This window comes from Rhinolophus sinicus, linkage group LG01 (assembly GCF_036562045.2).
Source record: "Rhinolophus sinicus isolate RSC01 linkage group LG01, ASM3656204v1, whole genome shotgun sequence".
NCBI lineage: Eukaryota > Metazoa > Chordata > Mammalia > Chiroptera > Rhinolophidae > Rhinolophus > Rhinolophus sinicus.
In genome coordinates this window covers 148,548,384-148,574,357 of record NC_133751.1, presented here as the reverse complement: position 1 = coordinate 148,574,357, position 25,974 = coordinate 148,548,384, and the positions used below count along the sequence as shown (strand labels likewise).

The following is a 25,974-nucleotide window of genomic DNA, read 5'->3' as shown; positions in this document are numbered from 1 at the left end:
GGGACCCAAAAAATCCTTGGGTAGCATGACAAACCAACCTCTCAAACCTGTATTTGTGCCAAAATTACCCAAGTTTCCACTCTTCAGGGACAGACCGATTTTTCTCAAATATGAATATTCAGACCTAGCAAACCCTAACACTTGCTGTAGGGAAGTAAAAGTTTATAAAAATTTTTGATTTGCTGTTTCACTTCCTTTTGTATCTAGAAAAAATAGAAAGATACTATAAAATAAAGATTCCAAAACTTAATTTTTAACTGAGACCACATCTTGTGTAAAATGTATTAATTTTTCTCTTATGACAATTTATAGATTATAATCAAAATTGAAAAGCCTAGTCAACCAAAGGTAAACTCAGAGCTGGCATATAGAATACATGTCCAGTCTAGACATGCTTGCTAATGGCAGGAGTGGGCAAGTCACTTAACCTTTCTTTGGACCTCAGCTCCCTCCTCTGCCCCCCGTTTAAAATGTTAGAGGTAGAACACGCTGTAGCACATGGGTTCCCAACCTGTCAGTACATTAGAATCATCCAGGGTGGTTAAAAAAAAAATAGATCGGTAAACCTGGTCCAAGACTTCTTGGATTGTATTAGGGGGAAGGGGAGGGAGGGGCAGCTGTGAAACAGATTTAGAATCACTGCCATGGGGGGTCTAGTCATAACTGGGAAAGCTGTACCGTGCAAAACACTACACAAATATGCACCAACGCAGGGGAACAGGCTTTCATAGTGTTCTTTTGTTCCATAGTGATCTGCCTTTTGAATTGTTCCAGAAGTGTATAGCATCCAGAAACAAAAACAGCAGTTGCTAAGGTAGAAAATGTTCTTCAAAAAGAAAAGAAAAAAAAGGTATTTTAATACTTTGGCAGATGGCCGAGCAATAGGACTCTAAAGATCTTGGTTCCATAAAATTTCCACAACTCAAATCGGTCTATACGACAAGTGTTCTATCTATTAATGGAAGAGACTCCATTAATGGCATTTGCACTGAAGTTCATGTTGAGAGAGAAATGTGAGTGTGACCACAGCTCTCTCACCAAGCAGCAGTGGCCCCTTTACCAATACTCTTATCATCTGAATTCTATTTAAATTCTCAAACGACCAACAGATAGGTGAGAAAGGACATATATCCCAATGACAATCCTTCAATCCAAAGAGGCAGAGGCATCCAGCCATGGACCAGAAGGACAATCTTAGTCTTGTGCCCAAATGGCAAACTTCTCAACAATGAAGGAGGTGGTTCCTTATTTTCTCCTGGGAAACGCTAGGGACAGGGGTAGGACTGACACCTACTGAGGTAATATCACTTGCCAGGTGTCTTACATCAACTGCCTCATTTTAAATATTCCCTCTTCAGGAGCATATATTATCTTCCCTTTCCAGACAAGGAAACTGAGCTTCAAAAGTTTAAGTCAATTCACTAAAGTCACAGATTTAGAAAATGGAAGATCCATATAAATCCAGGTCTCTCGGACATAAAAGTGCAATCTCTAGCTCATTTCACCCTAATTTAGTTATTTTATTTTTTAACCAAAGCTATACATATCTATATTTTAATTAGTCAAATAGCTTTACAAGCCTTAAGAAAAACAGTAGTCCCTTGCTCGCCTCTCCCCCCTCCCCATTTCCTGCTTCACCTTGGCAACAATTTTCAGAACTTTTGGTTGATTCTTTCTGATATTTATCTCTGGATTCTAGCTAACACGCTAATATTTCCACTATTGATTTTTCAGTTTTACTTGTCTTCCCACTACGCAAAATAAGAATAAAGCTCTTTAACAACCACCCTCCCCACTTTATATTGTCCCTATTTTCCCAATATAGTTAGTTGTACCCTATTTATGGTTAGATTCATGTTAACCTTTCGTTTCCTAAGAGTATGTAAATGCTATTCACTGCTGAGCCATATAATATACTATGGCTCCTTTTCCTTTCCTGAGAAACTTATTCCCTGAAAAAAACTTGTTTGCTTTAGTTTTTATCTTCACTAATACAACTCTTCAATCAACTCAGACACCTCAGTTATTTTATCAATTCCATCTTCTTAGAAGAATCTCTCATGAGTTTTCTGACTGCTCCAGTCTAGACTTGTTTATTTCTATGCCTGGAGGAAAGCCTTCATCTTGAGACCTTCTTTCACCTTGAATTTGAGGATTCCCTTTGTTCATCTCTCGCTAGTTGGATCCCTCATTTGCAGTATCCCAAATCTTCATTTCTTGTTTTACTCTCTCATTTGCTGAACTAGCCCTCTAGTAGCTTCCTGAGAGTGTGAAGTAAATTTTTTGAGACCTTGCATAACTGCAAATGTCTTTACTCCATCCTCTGACTTAACTGATAGTTTGCCAGGTTAAGAAGTCTAGGTTGGAAGTAATTGTTCCTCAGAATTTAGAAAGCTTTGCTGTGCTCTCGTCTCGCTTCCATTTGTTTTTGTTGAAGTCCAGAGCCATTATGATTCCTGATCTTGTACTTAACCCATCTGGAATTTCATCCTTCAGTTCTCGGAAATTTTTTTGAACTGTTTTTTTGGGCAATTTCATTCCTTCTGTGTCTCTTTCTCCTACTGTAGAAATATTGAATCTTCTGAAGTGGTGCTCTAATTCCTCCAGCCTCCTTCTCCTTTTTAAATTAACTTCTTTTCCTATTTTATACATAAAATATCTTAAGCCTGTTGTCTTTTGACAACCAGTATTATGCTGCCAAATGATAGTTAACCCATCCTGAATCAATGAATAATCAAGGTAAGTAGCGGTGCTTCTAGAGCCCCACTGAGGCTGAGAGTGTGTGAGCCAAGCAATGTTCCACCACCTTTTGTCCAGTTCAAGCAGAGTAGCTCAACTTTGATATTCTTTCTTTCTCTCTATAAATATACATACATATATACATATATATGTATATATATGTGTGTGTATATGTAAGTGTGTATATATACACACACACATATATATGTGTGTATATATATATATATATTCTTTTTTTCAAGATTGAAAAGAATCATAGGCTTAAAGGTATATTCCCATCACCTTGTCCCTAGAATGGTTTATAAGTCTTTAATAAGTTCTACTTTTTGTGGGGTGATAGGTTAAGTGTGGGTGACTTGGGAAGTAGGCAAGGCCCTGCTGCTGGGTTTTTCCCACTGCTGAGACCACTGTGCTTCTGGGTAAGTGTTTTGCCAGTGTTTATGCTGGTGGTGAGAGGCCAGTTTAAACCTAAGACGGTTTCAGGACGGAGGACTGACATCACCTTGAGTAACTGCTAGCTCTTCTTCTTTGCCCTAGAAAAGAAAGGCACCTGCTTTTCCCAGTCCTTTGGGGTATGAATAACAACAGTTCAAATTCCATTTCAAAAAGTTGCCACCTTAGCAAACAAAGAGGCGAGTGACAGCTACATCCTGTCTTCTCTATATCTTAGTTTTATGTTTGCCTCATCACCCACAAAAAGCATCAAAAGCAAACAGCAGAAAATAAGTCAATAATGTACATACACATAAATAAAAGGACATCCTCTCTCTTAGATAGTTAACGTAAACCTTTAAAGACACTCAATATATGTGTGATTTCCTTACTTGAAGAAAGAAAATGGAAGAGAAGTGTCATTCCTAACATTTACTCATGATCATTTCCCACCTTTAAGAGAGCAAGCAAATTGGTTGATAACTAGTGTGTATATGTAAGTGTGTGTGTGTGTGTATATATATATATATATATATATATATATATATATATATATTTTTTTTTTTTTTTTTTCCCCAAGATCGAAAAGAATCACAGGCTTAAAGGTATATTCCCATCACCTTGTCCCTAGAATGGTTTATAAGTCTTTAATAAGTTCTACTTTTTGTGGGGTGATAGGTAAGTGTGGGTGACTTGGGAAGTAGGAAAGGCCCTGCTGCTGGTTGATAACTAGCAAATTGGTTGATAACTAGCAACCAATTCCCCAAAATGATAGCTTGCATTTCTAGTCTCACTTTCCAGGTTGTAAACTTCGGTTATGGATATATCCATAGCACAATGCACTATACTGTCCCAATCAGCCAGCAGAAATAATAGAAACCCAAATACCATAAATCCAACAGTGTCAGAGTTTGGATACTATGTATTTTCCATAAGCTGGTTGGCTAAATACATCAGGATGAACAAGGTAAGGCAATCCCAAAGATCAAACCGAAAGTTCCCTAGAACAGGTTCTCCATTTTGCTGAATGTTAGAACTGGGTGAAACTTTCTGTGCTATCTTCTAAAAGACTTCACAGCCAGAGACCACACCCATGAGCCCCAGTTTTGCCTCATTTACTTTTTTTCTCCCATAGTACTTTCTTTCAGACTGTTTATCAAATTCTATGGGTTGAACTACACAACTAAACAATATACCAACAACGGGGAAACTGGACATGTGATATTCTACCTCTCTGAGGTAAACACAAACATGGCACTGCTCAGTTAGCTTGCTCAGCTACGTAAGGGGTATCCTCTCTTCTGAATAGGGGCCATGGTAGAATCTGGAGAGTGTGGGGGAGGCTATGCAGTTTGAAGATGGCTATTTAATATTAAAAATCTATTGTCATACAGCATATAAAATAGGGCTCTGCAGAATATTTTTGGATGAAGAAACTACATACAAGAGAAATTTTATATTCAGTACGAGGTGTGAGACAGGACTGTGGGGAAGGAGGCGACATATTAAAATCTCCTAGGATTTTTGAGATTTCAGTGTTTATTAAAAGAAAATATGGATTTTAAAAGGTTGAGAAACATCAATATCAAAGCAATGGCATTTGTAGTTTAGGGATAGCAAATACATGAAGTCATAAAATTACATCATAGTAAATGTCACATAACAAATGGTTATGAATAGTAAAACCATTTAAATATTCCCCAGTAACAGTTGATTTTCTTCAATTTAAAATAACATATTATCTTGACGTGACCTGAGTCCCTGATTTCTGTTCTTTCAGCAAGTCACTCTCCATAGCAAAATTACCTGATTTGTGTTGGTTCTGCAGCTCAAGAAACAATTCTCTATACCTCATTCTACACAAATATTTCAAGGATTCTTGTAACTTCAAACTTACTAAATAACCATCAAAATAAAACTTGTATTATTTTTCCTTAGTGCACTCAAACTCCAATAATTCCTTACTGTAATGACTTGAAAGACAGGCTTTGTTTTCACTGTTAAGCTACTTTCAGCAGACACTTCGTTTTTTGCAAAGGAAAAGTATTGGTGGCAAGTGAAAGCTGTTGCAGATCATCGGTGCTCAAACTGTTTACTCTTACAATTTAGAACTGATAATTACCCTCATAGAGAGTATATTTCTGAAGTAAAAGAAAAAATAATCAGGTTACTATACAGGACATTTCCCCCATGAGACAAACAACTATCATATTATTTAGTTTCCAGAGCTTTTTTTCTTAAAAAAAAAAAAAAAAAGTCTCTTAAATCTTTTTCTTGGTTGTACAACAATGTGAATACATTAAACACTAATGAATGGTACAAGACTTGAAAATGGTAAGATGGTTATGCGTATTTTACCACAATGAATGAAAAAAAGGTTTCTATAGACTAGGGATTGAAAAACTCTGACATATGTATTACATAGGTCCCAAAGACTTGTTTTCAGTTGCAAAGGACCTGGTGCCACTGGCTGTTCCAATCCTCTTCAACTTTTCTGAACAACTGTTCAAATACTGCACCTAGTTCAAAAGATTTTGTACACTAATTAGCCACCCACCCACAAGGCAGTTCATTCCATATTCTCTATTATCCTTTTTTGAAGATGACTTAGAATCTTGCTCCTAGACTATAAAGAGATTTCTGTTACCTTCTAGATAATAGCCTCCTCTTTCCCTCTACCTATGATAGAAAACCAGAGTAGCAAGCATAAAAGATAGTGGGGGGAAATGGCAGCCACAGCATAAATCCTACAGGAAATAGAAACTAAAACCTGGCCCTTAATATAATTAAAGACAAAATGAAACAGTAATATTCATGCTTATAAGGTGTTAGAAAACAAAATGGATAAATAGTAGTAAGAGCTAATTAGCTAAAGTATTGTATCAGAGTAGTTAGAACAGTGAAGTTTTACATCAATAGACTGTTTTTGTTTACCATTTACTTTTGGATAATGGGTATGGTTTTAAAACACATGCAGTCTTTCTTCGTTATAGGGCATGCTCCCAAATCATGTCAATTGTTTTTTTCCTAAATTAACAGATGATCAATTAAGATACTCAAATATTCAAGCATTCATATAGCGACTGCATCCCTCTGTAAATAACACTATAACTGTCTTGAAGTATCCTCCACAGTTCACAAATGTACATTGCTAAATTATATTACCTGCTTAAGGTCATATTCTTGAAAGTGATCAATATGTTTGAAATAATCATTTATAAAAGTTAGTAACTCTACCAAAAATTAAATAACACACTATTATCCACATGTTAACAGTATATTAGTTGAGTAAAAAGGTGGGCTTTGGTTAGATGGTTTGTATTCTTTAAAAGTCAGCCCTGCTCTATGTGTGCACACAACACACACATAACCTGCACTCTAATGATTTCCACTTCATATTTAAATAAGTATAAACATGCTGAGTTTGTGTATTTTCTCACCCACTCATTTTGAAACCACCCTATGGGATTTGGCTACAGTAAAATTTCAGGTTGGTCATTACTAAATAAGAAATTTCCCAACAAAAATGGGAAGGTAACAACAAACTGAAATTGATGCTTTTCCAGTTGAGTTTCATTCCTGTTTCCTTTTAGGGCATAGAAGAACTAACCGACGTAGAAGAGGAGAGAAAGAACAACAATACACTTTATTATTAGCCTCAGCCTACCTACTGCATTTTCCCTGACCATGAAAAAAAGTGTTTGGGGGAAGGGAGGGTAAAAAATGACCAGGATCAGTACTGTAGTTTGTTCACAACATAATTGGTGTTTTCAGATTCTTTCATTTATTTCAAACTACTCACAGGAGTCTTTGTTTGCTTTTTAAAATTCTGGACCTTCTGCTGAATATTATTACTGTTTTAAGAACAATGCACTTCTAGGCCAAGACGGTTTCACGAATGAATTCTTTCAGACCTTCAAAGGACAGAGAGCTCTTATGTTATCCAGACTACTTCAGAGCAGAGAAAGAAGGAACTCTTCACAGTTCCTTTTAGGAAACCAGCATAATTTTGACATCAAACTTTGGCAAAGATAACAGAAAAAGATGACTACAGATAAAACTCAATTATTGATTTTAAATATGGTGTTTCAATATTACACCATGACCAATTACAAGCTTGGTTCACAACTGGAAATCTGCTAAAATAATTCACCACCTAACAGGTCAAAGAAGAAAAACATATGATAGGTCATGATGGATGCCAAAAAGTCATAGGACAAATCCATTCCTGATAAAAATGTTTAGTTAAGGTAGTAATAAAAAGACATCGATCATCCTAAGAACAAGAAATAGACCAAATGAACAGTCAACATCTATTATTTAAAATTGCTTGTCAAGGCAAACAGACCAAAAAAGCCAAAGCACTTCAGATGCAATCCAAAATTCATTCTTTGCAAAATCCTAGTAAGGTAAGACACTTCCTTGATAAACAGAATTTATTGGAGAGTAAATAGTTAAACCCTCCAAAGCATTATTTTAATGAAACATGAATAGTTTGCTTTAAATTTTACGTGAAACAGAATGAAATAATATTCTAAAAATGTTTGAAAAGGTTAAATGAAGAGGGACTTTTTTTTACAAATTACTAAAAAACAAATTCCATAATCAAAGAGATTAGTATTTGCATGAGAAGAGACAAAAAACAATACAGAACAAAAATACAAACAAACCTCCCACACCCCCCAAAAAACCCCAAAAAACAGAAAGCAACAGAAGAAAGACTCAGGTACACCTGGGTAGTCAGTTGGGAAGGAATTGGTTTCTAAAAACGATTTCAGGAAAAATGGCTAAATCCCTACTTTAAACAATGTACAAAAATAATTTTTAGATGTTTTAATGATGAGTATATAAAAAACTATAAAAGGAATTAAGAAAATATAGGAAAATATTTTAATAATTTTTGAGTGGGGATCACCTTTAGTGTTAACAAAAACTGGGCATTAGACTAACAGTTTTTGAAAATATCTGCCATATTATTTCACAAAGGATTAATATATCTGTATCCTAATGAAATATAATTTTGAAGAATAAAAGGCAAAATATATGGAAAGGCCATATTAAGAGATGGTTACCTAGGTTATGGTACATCCAGTCAAAGAAATACCATTCTGACAAGATAAAGTAGAGCTACATATGGCACGACTTCCACCATATATATTTTTTTATCTGAAAAAGCAGATAACGGAATAGGATGCATGTATAATCTCATTTTTATAAGAAAGCGAAATAACATGTTTATGTACATATAACAGAAACGTGAAAGGCCTTGGAGTACCTCTGGTTGGGGGCAGGGCTGAGAAGGAATGTCATTTTCTGCTTTACACATGGTTGTATCATTTTAAGGTTTTCCTCCCCTCCCAAAAGATGGGGACAAAATAGTTTTTCAATAAAATACAGTGCTTGTTTCTCTGCTACGTCTCCTTTGAAATGTGTATTCCAACCGTAGTAGACAATTTTCTTTTCTTTCACTTTCATGTCATTCGCCTCCTTTACTACCTTTTCTCCCTTATGATAACTTTGTCAAAAGCATCTGGGAAACAAATGACACTTTCCATAGCAAGGCTGCTCTATTTTTGCCTGTTACAGCATAACAGTAAGCGACACAACTACTCTTTGGTTTGAGTATCTTCACTTCTTGACAAGCGGAGCTTTTTTATACTTGTAACTCGTCCCCAGTAGTTTACACCGGGTAGGGGGACCCTACCTAACACCTGGGTTCCCACTGGGGGCAGGGTTTGCTTTTGCTCCTTCTGCCTCAGACTCCCATTATCTCCGTGACCATCGGGGAAGTTACCCAACTTCTCAATGACAAAGCTATGATGACACCCCACAAGAAAGCAGAGCATTGTGAAACAACCTTGGATAAAACAACTGAAAGAATCTATTAAGAAATTTTCGAAAGAGTAACCACGATAGTACGAGCTTCTGGAAGGCAGCCCGTCCCGAAGGAAGTCTGTGACACGCCGAACGCGGTCCACCGCTCACCCTGACATCCCAACTCTGCCGCCCCAGCTTCCAAGCGCAGAAGTCAAATCAGCGTGGGGCAGAATCCCTCCCCTCGCACGTCGCTCCGGGGGACGTCGGTGCTGCGCTGACGTCGCGGGCCCGGAAAGCCCCTCCCGGGTCCGCACCGGGATGCAGACCCGGGTGGTTTCTCTTGCACAAGTCCCACCCCATTCTGAGAGCTGGTTGTCTCTGCAACTCCTCAGCTTCTCTCCCTGCGACGCGAATACTGCCAGCGCATCCCTCTCACACAAACAAGTTCTCCGTCGCCGTGTTCGCAAACACCAACTCGGTCACGAAGTTTCTTACCCACAGTTCAGGGATTCCAGGCCGGTTTCTCCCGTCTCGGGTCGGCAGCACCCGGCAGAGTGACTCCAACCGGAAGTTGTTTTCCGTTCCAGTTCAGAGGGCAGCGCCTGCGCGCGGAGCCATTAACCTATCACTCAACACCACGCCCCGGGCGGGCCGCGCCCTCCTGCCCCGCCCACCCAAGCCCCGCCCCGCCTCGCCGGGGAAACAGTCACTGAAAGGCGTCAAATGTCAAGTTTAAAGGTCAATTGAAGGAGGTAGGTTTTTGCCAAACAATAAATAACTAGATCTAACATCACCCTTTATGTGAGTTAGCGTGCATCTACAACTTGTTAACGGTGTAGATTCTTCCAACTCACCGTCATAGATTCCTCGAGTTTGGAGCAACTGGATGAAGACCAGCAACGTATATTTTCCACAGATCGCCCTGTGAATGTGATTAAGGTAATTAAGGTCCATACTCTGAGAAACACTGTCCTACACACACACACACACACACACACACACACACACACACTTGTTTTTTCCCCAAGTAGTAACACCTTTCACTAAATGTATTTTCTAATGTTGAATAATTGTTAAATGTAAGTAGACCTTTATTAGAAAATTTCCCATGAATTAAGACTTCCCCACTTTTCCATTTCCTAGTCATGTTTGAATATTCTCCAAGACAGGAAATTTAGAGAGATAACTCAAGAAAAGTGTACTCCCAGTTTTCGTTCTGGTACCTGGCTAAGACAAGTTGCTTAACCTAATGAATCTTATTTTTTTTAATCTGATAAATGCAGACAATGATAACATATTTCACTGGATGGATAGTTGGGAGAATCAATCTGCTAATGTAAGCAAAAGCAGGTGGTAAAGCTTAGAATGCTCTGCAAATGAAAAGTGTCCAGAGTTACTCATGTCATGCTGGCTTCTCCCCGCTGCCAAGGTTTTTTTCTGGTATTCCTTTCAGGAAAAGAGAGCAGTCAAATCCACAGCACATGTGGAAGTTTCCTGAGTACACCGAAGGCTGGGACTCTCCACATTGACTGGATTGATTGCATCTGGCTGAATGTATGTAGCACTCTCAGAAATCGTCTATGGTGATGACCATAGAAGAATTCTATTTATTCATTTTAAAATATTTTTAAAACTCTCACTGCTTTTGCACATGTTTGACATGGGTTAATAGTGTTTGGAATAGACCTCGCCACCAAAACCACAAGCATACTAAGGATGTTGAAGTAGCAATTTGACAGCCAAGATTAAAATGACTGTAAATACTATATATTTTTGTCAGGCGGAGCCTGCTCTGGAACATAACTTTATATCCATAGACTTGAAAACATTTCTGAAGTTGAGAATTCTCCTGTTCTAGTGGTGTTGGCCAAACCATGACAGAACACGACTTCAGCCCATGATTTTTTCTTCATCCTGAAAGGTTAAAGCCTAGCTTTGGAGTTCTTGACCCCCCCCCTTTTTTTTTTCTCTGGTCATATGGTCCATATAACTTAGGAGCTGTTGTTTCCACAGGGCAGTCCAGCATCTTGTGATAGTATCTTTTCTCTTGGTAGAGCAGGAGGATCAGGTTCTGGCTGCCCCAATTTTTACCTGCACTTCTGAACCACGGACGTGTGAATTTCTTTCCTTAAGCTGATAAGTCCAACGATTTAAAAACTTACCAAGTTGCAATGCATTTTTTAAAATTGGGCTTACTTTTAAAAGTTAAAGCCAAGACATAGTTTTAAAAACATTTTTTTTTAACACACAGAAACTTCTTGGTATATAACCTTGTGACCAGATGAACAGTTTTCTTGTAATAAGTGATTGAGTTAAACGTGACAATGCAGAACTGCTTTCTTAAATAATTTCTTTTTTTTTAGAGTAGTTTTAGGTTCATAGTAAAGCTGAGAGGAAGCTACAGAGATTTCCATATACTCCCCTTATGTCAACACATGCATAAGCCTCTTCCATTATCAACATCTCCCATCAGAACAGTACATTTGTCACAACTGATGAACCTACATTGACAAATCATTATCATTCAAAATGCATTGTTTACATTAAGGTTCACTCTCAGTGTTCTATGAACATAAATTCTGTGGGTTTGGGCAGATGTATAAAGACATATGACCATCATTATAGTATCATATGATACTAGACTCATTTCACTGCCCTAAAAATCTTCTGTGCTCCACCATCTATTCATTCCTTCTTCCCCTCAATCCCTGGCAGATCCGATCCACTGATCAGATCCACTGATCGATTTACTGTGTCCATAGTTTTGCGTTTTCCGCAATGTCTCATAGTTGGAATCATACAATATGTAGCATTTTCCTATTGGCTTCTTTCATTGAGTAATATGCATTTGAGTTTCCTCCATGTTTTGTTCACGGCTTGATAGCTCATTTCTTTTTAGCATTGAATAATATTTCATTGTCTGGATATACCACAGTTTATCGACCCACCTACTTAAGGACATCTTGGTTCCTTCCCAGTTTTGACAATTATGAATAAAGTTGATATAAACATTAGTTTGTAGGTTATTGTGTGAACGTAAGTTTTCAAATCCTTTGGGTAAATATCAAGGAGCATCATTGTTGGATTGTATGGTAAGAATATGTTTAATTTTGTAGGAAGCTGCCAAACTGCCTTCAAAAGTGGCTGCACCATTTTGCATTCCCCACAGCAGTGAAAGAGATTTTCTGTTGCTCCACGTCCTTGTCAGTATTTGGTGTTGCCAGTGTTCCATAGTTTGGCCACTTAAATACATACGTAGTGGTATCTCATTGTGTTTTTATTTTCATTTCCTTGATTACATATGATGTGGAGCAGCTTTTCATATGGTTATTTGCCATTTGTATACCTTCTTTAGTGAGGTATCTGTTAAGATTTTTGGCTCGTTTTAAAATTGGTTTGTTTGTATTTTCCTATTATTGAATTTAAGAGTACATGGTGTAATTTGAATAATCAGATGTATCTTTTACAAATATTTTTTCCTCCTCTGTGGCTTATTTTTTCATTTTTTTGATAGCATCTCATGCAGAGCAGAACATTTTAATTTTAGTGAAGATCAACGTATTCAGCACTGGTTTGGAAAAAATTGAAGGGGCTGCTTGATGATTTCTAATTGAAGTAGTAGAATTTCATAATACACTTAGAACCTAAAACTGAGTGCATAAGCATTTTGAAATATGGAAGTGCTGAAAACTGTGAATAAGGAAGAAAAAAATTAAACATACACATTTCTGAAATATATATATTTTCTCTTTCCAATCACATGATGTTGTTGTTATGAAGAGAAATGGCTGCATACTTCTCCAATGTGTGAAACAGTCATGAATACTGTGGTAGATGGATGAGTTTTGTGCTGAAACAGTGTCAAACATTTTTCTTCTTCTATACTGATGATGAATTTTTTAGAATTGACATACAATATCTTTATTAAGGTTAGGAATTGAGTTAAAATATTTATTTGAGGAATAATGTTTTAAATGAGTGATATAATTTTACTCCAATTTTCCTTTCCTTTACTCATGTTACTACATACCTTAGGTTAGCAAGTGGTACTGTGAGGTAGGGTGGGATGAAAATGGGAACTGCAGTCTTATTAAAAATATTTTAGGATCTAAAAAGCTGCTTAATATTTTGTTGAGTTCTGAATATACATCTTGGGATTAAGAAAGCTGCCGGTATAAACACGACAACTTGGAATGTCAGGTATGCAGTAATAGTCTCACTCAAATCTTTGATGTGAAATATCACTATTAGTAGAATCTGGATGACTTCTGATTTAGAATGACATCTGGACTAGCTGTTTGTGTCTCAGACTCCCTAAACTAATGCCTAATGAAAAATTAGAAAAGCATGAGAACTCATAATACCATCAAAATGTAAGATTGATTACCGGGCCCAGTGTGTATGGCTCAGCAGGCTGTGCCTCGTCCAGGGCACCCACCTGACAGACGTGCTCACTTGCCAAGGTTTACCCCCATGGTCTTGAATCTTCCTTGGAGGGATGACTTTTCCTAAGTCATAAAAAGGCAACAAAAGAGTAGCTGTAACCCTGCTGACAAGGATCCTAATGACAAAATTCAACAGGATTTTCCACCATTTGCAAGGACTGTGGGGCTGAAATGGAAATGATCTTTGTTGTATGCAGGTGAGCAAATCTGCTGGCCTGAAAAATATTAAGAAAGCTATCTGCCTCAAAGTACCTACTCATGAATTGGACAGTAACTTCACTACTATGTGTTACCCACAAATAGTATTTTATACCTCCTTGCTTCAATGTCCCTCATTTAGTACTTCTCTCTATTTTCCACTTTGGAGCTATAGTTTGGAATATACCAACATGACCCTAATGGGAGTGGATAGATGTAATTCTCCATATTTAAGCATATGTGAAGCCAACAACGAAAGGGGCGAGGCAGACGGAGAGATGTATGTCTGTCTCTCCCTGGGAGTTTAATTTTTCATATATGGTTCCTATCAAGGAAAAGACCGATGATTGTTTCTGATTAACCAGGAATTCTTCTCTTCATAGTAAAATAACCAGGTAATAAAGGTGTAGGATCTCACCACAGGCAAATACCCATAGTGACAAAATTAACAATGTCAGCTTCAGGTCGAAAATTTACCTGTGAACTATGCATGTTTACTTGTCTCTCAGCTCAAGGAACAAATAGAAATCTGGCAGCTCATGAGAAGAACTAATAGAAATCTGACAGATAATAAGAAGAACCAAGGAAAATCCATACATCTGGTTAGTAGAGGATACACAAGGCTTAGAATGAGTGAATAAACAACAAAGTATCCCTTTGAAAAGATTATGCTGCATTAAGAAGGACAGAGTCTTCAAAATGCAGAGAAAGTTGGAGAATGGTTTACCAGAAGCATAAGTAAATGGAAAGGATCTCCTTTGTATTTTCTATGAAAGAAAAGATGAAATAAGACGTTAGACTAAGATGAGGAGGGACCTAGTTAAGAGGCAAAGAGAAATAAAAACAAAGTTGAATAAGTTAAGGCTGTAAGAACACAAAACATGCAATGGCAAATTCAAATATAATCAAAGATTTGAACATAATCAAGGATGGAATCAATATTGCAGAACCTTAAATCAACGATTAGAGTAAAAGTATGCAGAACTCTCTCAAAATGTAAATGTAAAGGACAAATAGATGAAAATCATTAAATGTAAAAAAGGAAAGATAGCTCTCCAACTTCTTCCTGAAGAAGAGATCAGAGTAAATTAAACAGAAATAGGAACCAAAGATATATCAAAAGATGTCTGAAATAATACTTCAATGCAAAGTAGAAATGAAAAGGACTCAGTGAGTTTTGAAACATATTAAGGGGACCAAATACCTATCCTGATAAAGAATTTGATATTAAATGATATATCAATTGATTCATTTAATCAATAAATGTTTTGTGAGTCCTTGATATCTGCTAAAAGTTAGGGATATAAAGATGACCAAGACATGGCTCTACCTTAAAAAAAAAACTTAGTGCTATTGTGGGTGACCCACAAGAAGCAGGCAATTACTACACAATGTAGTAGTACAATATTATAATAGGGGTAAGTGTAGGATACTCTGAAAAAATATTGGAGAGGCCTTAGTCCAGGCTTGAGAGGGTGAGGGAAGACTACCTGTGTCTAAAGTATGGAAAAATTCAACAAGAATCTGGGCAGAAAAAAAAATTACAAAGGAAGAAAAATAAAGAAAAGTAGACTTCTCTTCAATATTAAACTTCAGAAGCTGACTAGAATAACATCTACAGTTGCCTGGAAAGTTTTCACTCTCAAATTCTATACCCACCCAAGTTATCATTCATGTAAGAAATGAAAACAAAGACATTTTTAGATACCTCAAGGTTCAGAATATACCACTCATTTCCTGAAATAATTGAAGATACACTTTGGTTGGTCATGAATGGAATCATAATTAAAAATAACAAGGCGAAATTCTGATATAAAAGAAGTATTTGAAATAATTTAAATATTAGATTAAGAAAAAACTTGTTGCAAATATAATGAGAACATTAAAGGGAATTTTACAACATAAGATATAAGTATAAATACATACATAAACAATTTAATAATAATAATTCTAAACTTCTTGATTATAACAATAAAAATTCAACTGGGTGAAACAGAGGTGGCAGGACGTAAAAAGTTCTAGTTTACTCATTTCTTATCTTCTATGTGTGGAAATAAGGAAATAATAGTTAGAATCTCATTTTAACTATGATAATTTAACATATATTATTTTAGTTTCTTGAAATGTAATGGTAAGTAACTACAAGTAGATTTAAAAATTGTATCTTCATATTTGTCTTGTAAATACAGGAAGAATGAACACATTGCCCATATAACAAAGATATAAAACTCTTGCTTCCCAACATTTAATCAATCACCCAATAAGGTAACTCATGTGAATACTTCTCTGAATACATTTCTTGCATGCACATATTCTGTGTCCCTATTGTTACACTCTGGCCTCGTGGCCACTGTGTTTCTATTGCTTTGTTCAAGCCACCATAATTCATATTTACCATACAAGCCTCCTCACTCTTCTCCTCACTTTTACTATTGTCAAATTCTAAGTGTTATTATGTTCCTGTGTTATCTAAAATTGCTCATTGGATTCATATTACCCTTAGCATAAAATCCAAACTCTAAGCCTGGGATGAAGCTGTTTTTTAACCTCTCTAGACTCTTAGGCTCCCTCTTCTTCCTGGTAACTTTGGGCTTCTATCAATACCTCAAATGCGCCCTGTTTTGTCCTTTTCACATTTTGCCAATGTGCTTTCCTCATCCTAGAACATGTTTCTCTTATGTTTTACTTGATTTGTTGAGGCCTCAGAAAAATGGTCTGATCTAAGCAGGAAGTCACTTGACTCCCCTTCCAGGTTAGAACTGTGGGTTCACCTGTGGACTCCTATTTCACTCTGTCCTTTCTGCTTTATGACATGCATCGCGCTTGAAATTCCAAGATGCACATTTGGATGTTTTTGAATTTAGGATAGCTATTACAATTGATATTAATGAAACGTGCAACCACCAGTCTGAGACCTATTTGACAAAACTATTCTTCAAAAATGAAGGAGAAATTAAGACTTCTGAGATAAACAAAAGCTGAGGGAATTTGTTGCTAGTAAACTTACCCTATAAGAAATGATAAAAAGAGTTATTCAGGCTCAAATAAAAGGCCACTAGACAATAAATCAAAACCATACAAAAAATTAATTCTGGTAAAGACAACCACATAGATAAAAATAAAATTCAGCATGAATTTTTGGTTTATAACTCCTCTGTCTACTTCCTACATGATTTAAAAGACAAATGCCTAAAAATAATTATACATCCATGTTAATAAGAACACAACGTATAAAGATGAAATTTGTGATTACAATAACATAAGGGAGGGAACCAAGCTGTGTACAAGTAGAGTTTTTATATATTATTGAAGCTAACTTAGTACTAATTCAAATTAGATTGTTATAAATTTAAGTTGCTAATTTCAATCCCCATGGTAACCACTAAGACAATATCTTAAAAAAATAAAAGAAAATGAGAAGGGAATAAAATGGTACACAGCAAAGAATTAATTAAACACAAAAGAAGGCAGTAATGGGGGAAGTAAATAACAGAAAAATGGTATGTCAGAAATCAAAGAGCAAAGTGACAGAAATCCTTTCTTATCAATAATTACCTTAAATATAAATGGATTAATCTCTCCAATCAAAAGAGCTTAGAACCATGGCTAATACAATATGATCAAACTAGAAGCTGTCTATAAGAGACTTACTTTAGATCAAAAGATAAATAAGTTAAAAGTAAAAGGATGGAAAAAGAGTCTCCATGCAAATACTAACCAAAAGAGAGATGAGGTGGCTATACTAATATGAGACAAAAGAGCTTTTAAGTCAAAACTGTTACAAGAGACAAGGAAGGGCATTATACAGTGACAAAACAATAATTTATCAAGAAGATGTAACAATTATACACATATATACCAAACAATGAGCCCCAAAATATAAGAAGCAAATCTTGATAGGATTGAGGGGAGAAATAGACAGTGCTACAGTTTGAGATGTTACTACACCACTTTTAATAATTGATAGAAAACAGAAGATGAAAAAGGAAAGAGAGGACTTGAAGAATAGTATAAACCAGCTAGATCTAATATATATGTGTATAATATAATAGACATATAATATATGTCACTCCACTCAACAATAGTAGAATACACATTCTTTTCAAGTAGATATGGAACCTTCTCCAGGATAGATCAAATGTTAGGCCATAAAAAAGTCTCAGTATATTTAAAAATATTGAAATCATACAAAGTATCTTATCCAACCAAATAAGAATGAAGCCAGAAATCAATAACAGAAGGAAAACTGGAAAATTCACAACTATGTGCGAATTAAACAATATAATCTTAAACAACTATGGGTCAGAAAGGAAATCACAAGGGAAATTATACTTACTTAGAGATAAATGAAAACCAAATCATACCATACTAAAACTTATGAGATGCAGTGTAAGAAATCAATAACCTAAGTTTACACTACAAGGAACTAGAAAAAAAAAAAAAAACCTAAATGCAAAGCTAGCAGAAGGAAGGAAATAATAAAGATTAGAGCAGAGATAAATGAAATAGAGAATAGGAAAACACTAGCATCAATGATGTCAAAGTTAGTTCTTTGAAAAGATCAACAACATTGACAAAGCTATAGCTAGACTTATAAGAAACAGGAAGAGAATAACAAATAACTAAAGTCAGAAAGGAAAGTGTGGACATTACCAACAACCAAATAAAAATAACAAGGATTATAAGAGAATACTATGAAGAGTTGGATGTCAACAAATTAGATAACCTAGATGCGATGTACAAATTCCTAAGAAACACACAAACTACCAAAACAGAATCTAGAAGAAATAGAAAATCTGATCAGATCTATAACAAATAAAGAGATTGAAGCAGTAATCATACACCACCCTACAAAGAAAAGTCCAGGACCTTCATTGGTGAATTCTACCAAACGTTTAAAGAAGAATTAACATCAATCCTTCTCAAACTCTAAAGATAAAAAGTAGAGGAGGAGGAAATACTTCCTAACTCATTCTGAGAAGCCAGGATTACTATGATACCAAAGCTAGACAAAGACACTGCAAGAAAAGAAAACTGAAAATCAGTATTACTTATGGATAAAGATGCAAAAATTCTCCACAAAAATAGTAGTAAAATGAACAGTGTATTAAGTGAGTTATACATCGTGACCAAGTATGATGTATCTTTGGAATACAAGGGTGGTTAAACGTAAGAAAATCATTCAATGCAATATACCATGTTATAGAATAAAGGAAAAACACTCTACATGATGATCTCCACTGATTAAAAAAAGGCATTTGACTAATTCCAACACTCATGATTAAAATATAAAAAAGACCCAGAAAACTAGAAATAGAAAGGAACTTCCTTAACATGATAAAGAGAATGTATGAAAAACCCATAGCTAATATCATACTAAATGGTGAAAGACAGAAAGATTTCCCCCTAAGATCAGGAAGGAGACAGGATGCTTTCTTTCACCACTGCTATTCATCATTGTCCTGAAGTTCTAGCCAGAACAATTAAACAAGGAAAAGAAATAAAAGACATCCAAATTAGAAAGTAAGTGAAAAATGTTTCTGTTTGTAAATGACATTATCCTACATATAGAAAACCTCAAAGAATCCACAAGAAAGCTACTAGCACTAATAAATGATTTAACAAAGTTTCAGGATACAAGACCAACACTCAAAATTATCAGCTATGTTTCCCTACATCAGCAATGAACAATCCAAAAAGGAAATTAAGGAAACAATTCCATTTACAATAGCATGCAAAATAATTTTATATTTTGTGATTTACCTCAATTTTTTAAAAAGAGGAAAAAAGGTAAAAAATTAAGGAAATCTGAATAAACTATGGGCTAAATTAATAAAAAGGTATCAATATTGGTTCCTTAATTGTAACAAATGGACCATACTAATGTAAAATATTCATAAGAGTGGAAACTGTGTATGTCAGGGGAAGGCAGGGTGGGATATGAAAACTATTTGTAGTGTTTACTCAGTTTTTCTCTAAATCTAATAAAATCTAATAACTGAATAACTTGGATTAAAGAGGAAATAAGACTGCAATTAAAAAAACATAAAATAATTATTATGTGAAAGTGAGATGTGAGATGTAGTTAAAATGGTACTCAGAAAAACTTCCTAGCCTTAAATACTTTAATTACAAAATAAGAAAGAATAAAAATAAATGAACTAAACATTCAATTCAAAAACAGAGAAAAGTAAAAGTAAAATGTTCTAAAATGAGTCATTAACAAAATAGTAATAAAGATGAAAGCAAAAACTATTTTTAAAATAACTGAGCATAAAAATGATACATCCAAGAGATTAACCCTTTGACATGTCCAATCAGAAAAAAAAGAGAGAGAGAGGGTGAGAAACATAAATGGACAAAATTAGTAATAAAAAAGAGTTATCCACATAGATATGAAAATAATTTAAAAAGTGAAAGAGAAACCTATGTATGCTAATACATTTGAAAAATTTGTTGAAAAGGATCATTTATAAACAAAACGAATAACCTAAACTGTGTGAAAAAATAGCATAAAACCCAAACGGATCAATAAAACAGAAAACATTAGAAAGCTTTTAAAGAATTACTTCCCAAAGTGGGTGCCAAGGACAATCAGTGTTAATTTCCTCTTTAAACGTTTCAAGGAGCAAATAACGCCCATCAAACTTTTAGAACATGGAAAATTTTGGTATTTTTATCAAAAAATAAAAACATAGATTAATTTTACTTATGAATATGAAAGCAAAAATTCTCAGTAATTTACAAACATTTATTTTTCAGCATACATTTTCTTAATATAAATTAGTACAAGATTAACTGATTGACACTCATTTTGCGTACCACTGTTGGTTGTAACTGAACTGAAGTCTGCAAGTAACATTGTCATAATAGGGAGAAAGCTTTTTGCACGAAGTGTAGGAACAGCTGCTTTGTTTGAGTATCTGGTTGCTCTGCCTGGATAGGGTTTCTTGGCTATGTCACATTGTTTTCATTCTTTTCTGTTAATTTGAGTTGTGAAACCAATTGTGAAGTCGAAATAATAGAGCAGAGGCTTCTAGCAGGTGGATTGAAGAGAAAATAAGGAAATGTGTAGGTTTGGTTTGGTTCGTTTTAATCAACCAATGTATTATTTTAACCAAAGCAAAAACAAAATATGCTTTATAACTATAAACCTACCTTTATTATGGAGGCATGATTGTTGATAACACGGAATTTTTAAAAATGCAATTACTGTATTGTGTAACAGCAGAGTACTATATAATTTAAAGCAACAAAACTATACAGCTGTCTTGAATGATACTAAAAAGATATTGAATATAGTTTATCATGAAGTCTTGATACAACTTTAGTAAACTAGGGTTAGAAGTATATTTGGTAGTTATTTGGTTTCTTGATGAATTTATCTAAAGCCGACAGCCAACGAGTAGGGAAATTCCCACTGAGTTCAGAATAAGACAAGATTGGCAGTTATCGCCTCTGTTATTAAACACTGTTTTATAAGTTCTGGCCAATGTAAGAAGAAAAAGAGGAGACAAAATTATATTTTTCCCATCTAGGCATCACATGTGAATTACCTAAAATAATTTAGAACAGATAAAGGACAAATACAATGGCTGGATATAAGATGAAATTACAAAATCAAGAACTTTCCTACATGCCAGCAATAATTAGTTAGAAAATATAGTAGAAAGAATGTCCCTATCAAATAACATCCCTACCACACAGTTAGAGTATAAAACAAAATATATTGGAATATATTTGATAACAAACAAAGAACCTAGTTATTTCCTGATCCCTTAAGTACTTGGAAAGAAAGAGTGTTGGCAGACAGAAAGTTTCTCTATGGTAAGGATGATCATTTCCCTCAAATTAGTGCATAAGTTTCATGCAATTTCAACCAGAACTTTTTTGGAGAAATTTAATAGATTTATTTTAAATCTTCCAGTTGGCCATCTCTTTCATTGTCACAAGTGTTTAAGAAAAATAACTAGACGTTGCTTTAAGGCCCTAGTTGGCTGCTAGGAACTTCAGTCAGGTCGGACGTGGTATTACAGCCCCGTGGCCACCACTGCATGAAAGCAGAGTCATGTATTCACCTGTGCACAGGTAAAAGTGCACCCTGGAAGGAATGAGGAGATGGGGTGGGCAAGCGAGGAGAAGGGAGACCTAGGAATGACTTCTAAGCTTCCGTGAGTGACTTGGCTGCTCTGTGATTCTGGCCAAGTCATCTTCATCTTTCCCTTATCATTTTGCATTTGGATAGAGCATCTTAAAATACTGTTTCAATATTGTAAGAAGGGAGGGCAGTGATAACAGAGAGCCATGGAAAAAGAAGTGATATGAATTCATGTTTAAGCCCGGCTCTGCCACTAGCTGGAAGATACCGTGATTGTTTTCTTCCAGAATACACTCAATAAATGGCAGCTTTTACTATCACAATAACAATGATTGTTTATATTTAACCTTTTGAACTATCAGTGTTTCTTAGGATTATTCTTAAGAAAATACTATATAATCTTTAGTATTCATTTTTGATTGTGAACATAAAAGCCAATTGGTAACAGAATAAGACTAGAGTACACTAATTGTGTAAGTTTAAATGTTTCAAGATAGGAAATGCAAAGTTATCTATAAGGTTAATATTTTACTGTAAAGATATATTCATTAACACGTTTCTTAGGAAATGGAAAAGCACTAAACTTGAGTTAATGTTTGAATGGATGCACTGGATCAGGCCTGAATTGATCTTTAAAATTTTAGCCAAAAAGAAGTATGAATATATACAGTATTAGTGTACTTTTCAACCTAGTAAGCTATGTGCAAGCTAACTCATGCCAAATACATATATTTTAAGTCTTACATTATGTTATTAAAAACACTCATTAGAGAAGGCTTATATTCTAGATATAAACTTAAAAAAATAATTTCAAGTAGAGACATAAATTCTATCTTAAAAGTTAGGAAACGTAAAAATATCACAGTATTTTAAATTTTCCTTTAGTCTTAGCTATGGACCCCATTTTTCACAGGTCAAATTTCCAACTATGACAATGAATACAAAGGCATTATTGAATCATGTCATAAATTACTCACTTAGCAGAAGCAAGAGAACAAATCAGCAACCCCTCAGGTTAAGACATCCAGGACACCTTGCTAGGTTGAGAATCGGTGGGAACTCCTGAAGTTTTGGTTACCTCTTTTCCAGGTTACAAGTCTCCTTCACAGACTATTGCTCTTTAAAGATGTGGGCAGTTAGAGTTTGGAAGCTTTACCTACAGGCTGTAGCAATGCTGCCTAAACCTCACTGAGCTCTGCCTTGTGTTTAACTGGGAACTTCCACTGAGAAATCCCCTGACTTGAAGACTTCCTTATTTGTAGCTATCAACAGCCAATCATGGCAAGATACTGAAATGAAGCAGACTACCAGAAAATGTTCTGTAAACCACCCGTGACTTTAGCTCTGACTTCCTTTTGAAGAAAAGACACTTTACTTGACTACTTAGGGCATTTTAACAAAAATCCAGAAATTATAAACACAAAAATATTTTGGATTAAGCACACTTTCATGTAAGAAAATTTAAAAGTTAGTTTATTTGATGGCTTTCTTTTCTTTTTTTAGCTTTTAAGAAGTCACATTTCCCCCTAATCTATTTATAAACAGAAGACAAAGACGATATTTGAGTATAGTCATCTGCTTCTTGGCCAACAGAAGTCACTGGAATGAAGAAGCGTAGTGCTAATGTTTACACTGGATTCCAGAGCCTGACCTCAGGTACTTAGAAAAGAGGTGAAGAGGCTCTTAAGACAGCTTTTCTCCTTGGGAGCTAAAGTTTACTGTTCCTCTGGATGAGCGTCTGTTCCAGTACACCGGGGAAATGCTTTACAAATACATGTGTTCTTCTCAGCTACTTGGAGCAACCTATCAAGTTTTACATGCAAATAGAAGGTAGCATATGCACCACAGACATTTTTCTTTGTTATAAAATTTTAGAGCTGGAAATGTCCTTACACACCATCTGTTCCATTTCCTTTTTATTCAGATGAGGAAATAGGAGAGGGTAAATGCTCAAAGTCACAAAGAAAGTTAGAGGCAAAATTCAAATTAAAATCTGAATTTTTTTAATCTGAGGGCATTTCTTTTTTTAGTGTACTATCAGTATATGAAGTTATTAAACAGGAAAAAGACTAACGAAAAAAAATTGAGAGTCTCTTTCTTGGTTCAATCCCTACAGTTTGCAGATGAGGAGTCTGAGACCTTCCCCGAAGTTCCACAGTTAGTAAAAGCATTAGAATTTAGAAATTCCGATTCTCAGTCTAGTTTCCTTTCACTTTGCCCTCTCTTAAATTAGACGTGAAATAAGCCTGAGATATTTCTACTCATGATAAAATTATTCTATAAAAAGGAAATAATTTTGAAAGTATCCAACGTAATGAAAAAGCTTATGATTAAAAACATTCCATTTACTCATCTGACATATAATGAAGAGTTAATTTCCTTCCGTGCCTTGTGTTTTATAATTATCTTACTGATATCAAACATTAAACTTTCTTGTGTGCAACGGAAAAAATAAAGCCTAACTGATACTGTAAATACAGCAAAATAAGAAAGTGTGATAGCCACTAGTGGAAGGAAAATGTTCTTCTCAAGAATTTACATTTTTGAATGAGCAGGATTTTAAAAACATGGCTCTTTTAAAAAGCAGTGCTGATGTCTTAACTGGGAAATGCCCCTTTGGTCTCTCTGTCGGTGCCCCTTCCCTTTTCTATTTGCTTTGGCCTGTGAGCTTGGCTGGTGCCCAAGCTCCAGCAGAACTGGCTAGTCCTGGGTACCAGTATTTGGCCTCAACCTGGAGGGGCACCGCTTGCAAGAGGGTCCTGAAGCCAAGACAGGAAGCTATAGTTAGAGATCTTTTTAAGGAAATTCTGTCTGAATGCGTGGAATTTAAACCTATGCCACGGACCCGTTCTGGCTCTTGGCAAAACATGTGAGGCAGATGGAAAGTTTTGATCTTTGTTGTCTCTAGTGGTTCCCGTCCCTATCCCACCCCCACCTCCCATCCCCCTGACCCCCACCCCTACCCCCTGTCTGCAGAGTCATAAACCATGTGAACAGGGCAGATAGAAATGCAGAGAGATTCCAGGAGGGGAGGAAGGAGTAAACTGGCACCAAGCCAGGACTGGGAAGGGTTAGGGTACAAGATGAGGGTAGAAGGAGACTTGAGGAGGGTGCTCTAAGCCCCAATTTGAGAACCGGAGGCAAAGTCAGATTCCCATTCTGGCAGAGGTGAATGATGGCCAAGGGGTTGCTAATCAATGAATGAAGAGATCCCCACCATGGGCAGCAGGGCTCTCAGGGCAGGTCTGCCCGCCAGGCCTCCCTACGAAGCACCCCTGGGAAGCGGAGTCTTCCCTGAGGACAGTGGAGGGCAAGAAAGCCAGGGCTCTTAGTTGCTGACTGGGATTCAAGGATGGGCTTCCTCCTTCAGGAAGGGACCCAGGTGCCTGCAACTCCGGCCAAGAAGCTAGTTAGGCGGCCGGGCTGCATGGAGTAGGTGTTTGATTGAGAAACTTTGTTCAGATGATTCCATGGACACCTGCAGGATGAATCCATGCTCCAGACAAAGTATTTATGGGAGCAGCTGAAGTTTCTAGCCTCTACTTGCCAGTGGGCTGATGTTCCAGGATTTTATTGGCCCACAGCCACAGCAGAGTGGGACCTGCGGGAATGATGGATACTCTTTTTCCAATACAGCCCCAATCTCTATAAACTGCACCGGGGGTTAGTAGCTGGTATTACTAATTTGCAACCTAACATAAGTTTATGCCAAAGTATTGCTTCTTCATTGGGGATGCTTGCACTTTATGTCTTAAGAGAGTTGTAGATTTAAAGGTGTCTTCATTTAATGGAATTTCTAGCCAGGGAATGGGGGAAGGGGATTTAATGCATGTAGGGATAAGGTCAGGAAGGGGAAATGCCTTACTCCTTACAATTCTTCTCCTTAAAGTGTAACCTAAGTTCAGACTGGTCTTATATCAGTAGGAACATGTAGTTAGCATGCTTGCTCAATTATCTATTCAACAGGCATTTATTATCTATTGCGTGTTAGGTTCTGTGCTGGGTGTAGGGATTATTAAAATGCTTTTTCTTGCCCTTGAGGAGCTCATGACATTAAGGAAGAGACAGACAGGCAAACAACATTTTGCTCTACCCATTGCCAAAGATGAGAGCAGAGATCTATAGAAGGTGCTGTGTGGGCAGAGAGGCACTTCTCAGCTGGAGTGACTCATGAAGAGATGCCTAGACATCTACGAACTGAACAAGCAAATGGGTCAAGGGTTAAACATTTATTTTATACTTTTT

The 25,974-nt window shown here is 36.1% G+C and overlaps 1 protein-coding gene and 1 long non-coding RNA gene across 10 annotated transcripts in view; one reads left to right on the top strand and one right to left on the bottom strand.

Moving 5' to 3' along the window:
- TANK (TRAF family member associated NFKB activator) overlaps positions 1-22,963 on the bottom strand; it is a 74,413-nt gene extending 51,450 nt beyond the window's left edge. For 3 of the 9 annotated variants that reach the window (XM_019727272.2, XM_019727277.2, XM_019727275.2), the window contains exon 1: positions 9,484-9,602. The gene's annotated coding sequence lies outside the window, so the exon portion shown is untranslated. Of the gene's footprint in view, positions 1-9,483; positions 9,603-9,842; positions 9,911-22,706 lie in introns of those variants that run through there. The other 6 variants (XM_074337096.1, XM_074337105.1, XM_019727273.2 and 3 more) reach the window with 6 other exon arrangements.
- Positions 9,653-25,974, top strand: part of LOC109445161 (uncharacterized) — a 98,393-nt gene continuing 82,071 nt past the window's right edge. Inside the window, exons 1-2 of the long non-coding RNA XR_002137006.2 lie at positions 9,653-9,927; positions 10,442-10,542. This is a non-coding gene — a long non-coding RNA (uncharacterized LOC109445161). The remainder of the gene's footprint in view (positions 9,928-10,441; positions 10,543-25,974) is intronic.